This window comes from Spermophilus citellus (assembly GCF_964194105.1).
Source record: "Spermophilus citellus genome assembly, chromosome: 1".
NCBI classification, from domain to species: Eukaryota; Metazoa; Chordata; class Mammalia; order Rodentia; family Sciuridae; genus Spermophilus; species Spermophilus citellus.
In genome coordinates, this window is record NC_138182.1 from 45,515,740 (window position 1) to 45,521,659 (window position 5,920).

A 5,920-nucleotide genomic window follows, 5' to 3' on the forward strand; every position below is an offset into this window, starting at 1 on the left:
CCATTTTGCTTGTATAGAAATTAAGGTCAAGCTTCTTTTCCAGGTCATACATTTAGTATGTGGCTGGGCTGAGCTGAGGCACATGTTCAGACCTCTGAATCCTTGGTCTGTGTTTGTCCTTAGCCCCATGGTTGCCTGATGCTGGTGAGCCTTCTTTGGATACTTGAGCTCTGAAAGAGATATTCATTCTCTGTGGTATGCTCATCTGACATTTCATTTTGTTTCCTTGCTGATTGCACTCCATACCACAGTGGTGAGAGTTTCGGTGCATTTTGAGGTATTGATTTTCGGTCTCCCTCATCCCAAATACCCTAGCTTCACCTGATTCTATTTGCCTCACTTCAGCTCAGAGAATGCAGTTCCTGGAGAGCTCCTGGTTTGTTCTTGCTCTGCTGCAGACTGGCAGCTACCAGATGTCAGGGCTTAGAAACCAGGCAAGTTCAGAAATATGGACTGATTTCACTTATTTTTTAAATTAAAAGCAATTTTCTTTTTGTATATAGAAATATATATGTAGTTGTATAATTTCTTATAAATCCATACATTGTGTCTTGTTTTCATTTTCTTTTACCTATTTTTTCTCCATCAATATCAGCCTCTCTCTTCTCTCTCCAGCTAGTCCACGTTTACTATGTACAGTGTGCCTTTCCAAATAATTCTCAGTGATCATAAAATCAATGCAAATGTACATGTTTATGTGTGTGTGTGTGTGTGTGTATAAAATTAAAATATATATGTGGTGTATTTTACAAAGTCAGGGTATTATTCTTAAGATGAGTTCATATTATAGTTATTTATATTTCATCTTGCTTGCTTTATTCACTCACCAAGACATTATAGATGTTTTCCCAGGTCAATCGATAGAACTCTATTTATTTATTTTTGCTTATAAAAGGGAAAATTTAAGATACACACAAAGATGAAGAAAACAGTATGTGAATCCACATTGGCTATCACCGAGTCTCAACAATGGTTGACATTTTATCAATAGTATTTTATTCACTCACAAAGGCGCATAGTCACAGTCCCATGGCCTGCTGTGTTCTGCAAGCCGCCCTGCCATCCCAGCTAGCCCAAAGTCGGTGTTGCGCCTCCCTTGCAAGTTTTCAACTGACTTCATCAAAATGCCATCTCAAATGGAACCTGCCATGGAAACTATGATGTTTACATTTCACAAATTTGTCAGAGATAAAGGCTCCTTAAACCAACGAGGACCTGAGAGTACTCATGGAAAAGGAGTTCCCTGGATTTTTAGAAGAACAAAAAAAGATCCTCTGGCTGTGGACAAAATAATGGAGGACCTGGACCAGGGCAGAGATGGCAAATTGGACTTCCAGAGCTTCTTTTCGCAGGCTTCACCATTGCATGCAATGACTACTTTGTAGAACACAGGAAGCTGGAGGGAAAGAAGTAAAAGATCCAGCAATTACTCCCATCCTGATAAATAGTTCTCCCGAAGGGTTGCTTAAGGAATCTGTCCCACACCTTCCCCTTGTGTAAAGGTTTCATGAAAGGATCAGGACCTTTAGAAAATGTTCGAATAACATCCAGCTCCTATTGGACAAGTAGAGAAAGTTAAAGATTTTGATTTTTATATTGGTTGCATTCTCTTGCTTTTAATAAATAAAATGCTTTTTTTCTTGTAGTTTTGAAAACAAACATAATATTACATCTATTCCCACCCAGCCTTTTAAATTTTTCAGGTAGTTTTGCTGGGATACTTAAAAGCAAATTCCAGACTTTATGTTGTTTTGACCCATCACACTTCATGTCACTAACAAGTATGTATCATAAACAAACAGGGATTTTTAAAAACATAAAATTATGCCATTATACCATTCTCACATAGTTCACTATTCTTCAAATAGTTCTTTGAAACCATCCAATACCAATTCATGTTCAAATCTCCCTGATTTCCTCAGAAATGTCTTTTTAAAAAAATATTTTTTTTAGTTGTGATGGACTGTATTTATTTATATGTGGTGTTGAGAATCAAACCCAGTGTCTCACACATGCCAGGCAAGCACTCTTCCACTGAGCTATAACCCCTGCCCCAGAAATATCTTTTTATAGTTGGTTTGTTTAAAGATTCAAATGCCAAACATTTCATTTGCCTAATATAAGTTCTAATTATTTTTGAAATTTATAAAAGTTTTTACTCCCTCTCCTTGTTTAATACTTTTATTTGTTGAAGAAGTCAAATTATTTTCCTTCTAGAATTCCCCCATCTTCAAGATTTGGCTTATAATATCCTCATGGTGTCATTTAATACATCCTTCTATTCTGTGCTTCTTTTAAATGATTTGTTGACTATAGAGGATTGACTAGATTCAGGTACAGTTCTTTTAACTAGAATACTTAACAGCGGATGCTGGGCACTTCCTGCTGTATCACCCTTAACATCTGATGTTGGGCACTTCCTGCTGTATCACACTAGGACGTTAAAGTGTTGGCCAGCCCACTTTCAATGATGCTGATATTGGCCTCTGAGTCAGGTGTGGTTAGCTTCATCTCACCAGTATAAGCTCCCCATCCACCTTGACCTGCTTGTTATACTATTCAGTTATGAACATTACCTACTAATGTTATTTCACTCAGAATTGAAAAATGATTTTTCTAAACCTATTAATCTTTCTACATTTCTTAGATGATATGCTTCTATGATGAATTCTCCCTGTTCAATCACCAGTAATCAAAAGAGAAGTTTGTATAGGAAAGGCAGAATAAAGGATTGGTTCCTTTTATTTGTCAATTTTTTTTGAATAGTGAGTGAGTGCTTTGGCAACCTCCAGTGGTGATCAATAACATTTTTTTTGCACTGTTAAATTTTTTTAAATATATTTTTGATGTCTTTTAGTTTATTGAAACTATTATTCTATTTGATGCTCAAGTAGTCCTATCCTCAGCCAGTAGAAACCTCTTAGAATTGTTTCTTCCATCTTATTTGACAAGACTCTGATAGTTTTTATGATTTCCCTACTTTCTGGCACAATAAGGTACCCTAGAATACACAGTGCACTTTCTGCTCTAGACATGGATTGAGTTACTTCTCCAAGGAGAACTGGTTCCATTTAGTGGAAAATGGTATTTAGAGAACATAATCTTTTTTGGGGGGTAATATTTATTTACTTATTTTTGCATTACAATTTTTAATACACCATTATATCATAATTTATCATATCTCTGATTATATATAAAGTATGTTGACCCCAAATTCACATCTTTATACATGTATTTTGTATAGTGATGAGGGTCTCCTTTCACCATCCATGCTATTCCCCTTCTCCCTCTCTTTCCCTCCCACCCCTATTCTCTATCTAGAAGTAATCTGCTTCCCTTGCTCTCCCTCCCCACCCCATTTTGAGTCATAATAATCTTGGTTCTAGAACTCATTATATTTTAATGACTTTATTGTACCCCAGTATACCATGAGCTATTTAACCATCCCCATTACTTGTATCCAGTAGGCCTCCAGTTCTTTTTAGATCCTGTCTTTCAATTGCAAAGTCACATAGAAGGTTCAAATACATTGTCCAAGAAACTTGCTGTGGCTCTTAACATGTGGATGTTTGAAATTCTTAATAAAGATTCTGATAACCAAACAGTTTTTGAGCAACACATGAAGATTTCAGGAAAATAATTCTTCAGCTGGGTAGAGAATTTCTCCTTTGCTTCTTGGAGTTTAGCTTTAATAAGATGAGAGCTGATGCCCTCCCCTCCTTTCCTGTCTTGGTTGGAGAAGAGTTTTCTTTCTTTTCCTTGGGGATTATAGTAGAAACATATTTTCTGTTTCCTGTTTCTAACTGTGCTTCTGGCACAGGAAGCATGCTAGCTCTCCAAGTCATACAGCAGCTTGGACCTCTCATAAGCTCCATACAACTCTGGATGGAAGTGCAGTTGTGTGCCATGTTGGCAGTACATTTTATTCTCACAGAGGGCATTCTGGCCTTCTTGATTCTATATTTTATTTCTTTGCCAATCATCGGACAGTGTGCAATGGAAGAAACAAAATTTATTGAGAGCTTTCAGTTCTGTAAATAGCAATAACAATTCCTGGCTGGTTACAAAGTTCCCCAGATGCATCCTGCTATATAACCCTGATTTTTCTAGTTCATTGTAAATTCACAGCTCTATACTAACTCTGCCAACTGTCCCTCTATTTGGTTTCCACATAAAAAAGAAAGCTCCTGCTAACACTTTTAATAATGCTTGTAGACTTGAAGAAAAAAAAAACTTTTGTTGGAGTATAATATACATTACAGAAAAGTACACATAAATATACAGCTTGATGAATTTCCACAAACTGAACACATTCATATGACTTGTACTTATGTCAATAAATAGCACATTATAAATACCCCAAAAGCCTTTTTTCTTTTTCTTATTTTTTTTTTTAATTTTAGCCATTTTTAATATCTGAAAACACAGCATTTTGTTAGAGAGGTGAAAGAGCTGGTAAATTGACAGGCATGGTGATTTCTTTTATTAACTTCTAAACTTCAGTTTTAATTATAACATAAAAGAAATAAAAAATGAATTTTAAGATATATTCCAAAATACATGCCCTATTTTTATCTCTCTTTTCTTTAATATATATATTTTTAGTTGTAGTTGGGCACAACACCTTTATTTTATTTATTTATTTTTATATGGTGCTGAGGATCAAACCCAGTGCTTCACACGTGGTAAGCAAGTGCTCTACTCCCAAGCTATAACTCCAGCCCACCCCAAAGTCTCTTTATGCTCCTTTATGTAAGTATCTGTCCTTCTGATCCTTAAAAGTACATATTAATTTTGTCTGGTTTTGTACTGACATAAATGGAAGTATATACTATGTACTCTTTTGAATGTGGATTCACTCAATATTTGTGATGTTCAGCCACATGAATATGTGTTTATATATGGATTATTCATTCTAATTGTTGTATAATATTCTATCATGTTTCCCCACCATGATGTATTTATCCATTCTTCATTGAATATTTCCAACATTCTGTTGAATATTTTCCAGCTTGTGTCTATTACAAATAATGCTGCTATCGATATTCTAGTGCTTGTCTTTGCTGAACATGTATATGCATTTCTATTGGGCATACACCAAACTGGGGAATTTATGGTTATAGTGAATGTAACATATCCTGCTTTATTAGATAACACCAATAGTTTTCTAAAGTGGTTGTACCAAATCAAATTCCCACCAGCAGTGTGTGTATTTGGATGAAACACATCCTCAGTATCTATTGAGATTTTTCCATTTTTTTCAGGTAAATTTATATACTTTTGAGTTGAAAAGGACTTCCAGAATATAGAATACTTGCTAATATCAGCCTTTAAGGTCTGTCTGAAGTGTAATAATACATAGGGGTAAACTAAGTTGGACCTCTGATAACATCCTAATTTTTTCAACCAATGATAGGAAATAAATCAAATGAACATTAAGGAGAAAACTAGGGGTTTAGTGTCTTCAGAGTAGTCAAATATTTCCTGTTGATGCTTATTATTGCATAAATTTATGACAAAATAAAACAAAAATATCATTCCCAATTCTATTACTGTAATGCACTAATAATTTTTAGACTCCTCATCTGCAAACGTATCTGAATTGTATATGGCTGCAATCATAGTATAGCATAATTTTATAGTGTGCTTTTTTGAATTAAATATTATATGTCAAACACTCTCATGCCATTTAAATATTTCAACATTTTATATATATATAGGTTACTTCTAATGTTTTATTATTCTACAAAGCTCTGTAGAAAATATCTTTACCAGCTTACTTTTTCTTTTCTATTTTTTTTAAAATTAATCCTTTAGGCAAAATTCCTAACAGTGGGATTATTGAGTAGAAAATTGTCAAATTTTCTTGGCTCTTTGCCGCAGTCTGGCTGGGCACAATTCAGGAACCACTTGTCAAAAG

General features: G+C 34.7%; 1 pseudogene across 1 annotated transcript; it reads left to right on the forward strand.

Annotated features, from left to right (window-relative positions):
• The first annotated feature begins 1,124 nt into the window (after positions 1-1,124).
• On the forward strand, positions 1,125-1,414 carry LOC308645697 (protein S100-A10-like; annotated as a pseudogene). Its single transcript has one exon. The product of its transcript is annotated as a protein S100-A10-like (transcript).
• The last annotated feature ends 4,506 nt before the right edge of the window (positions 1,415-5,920 follow it).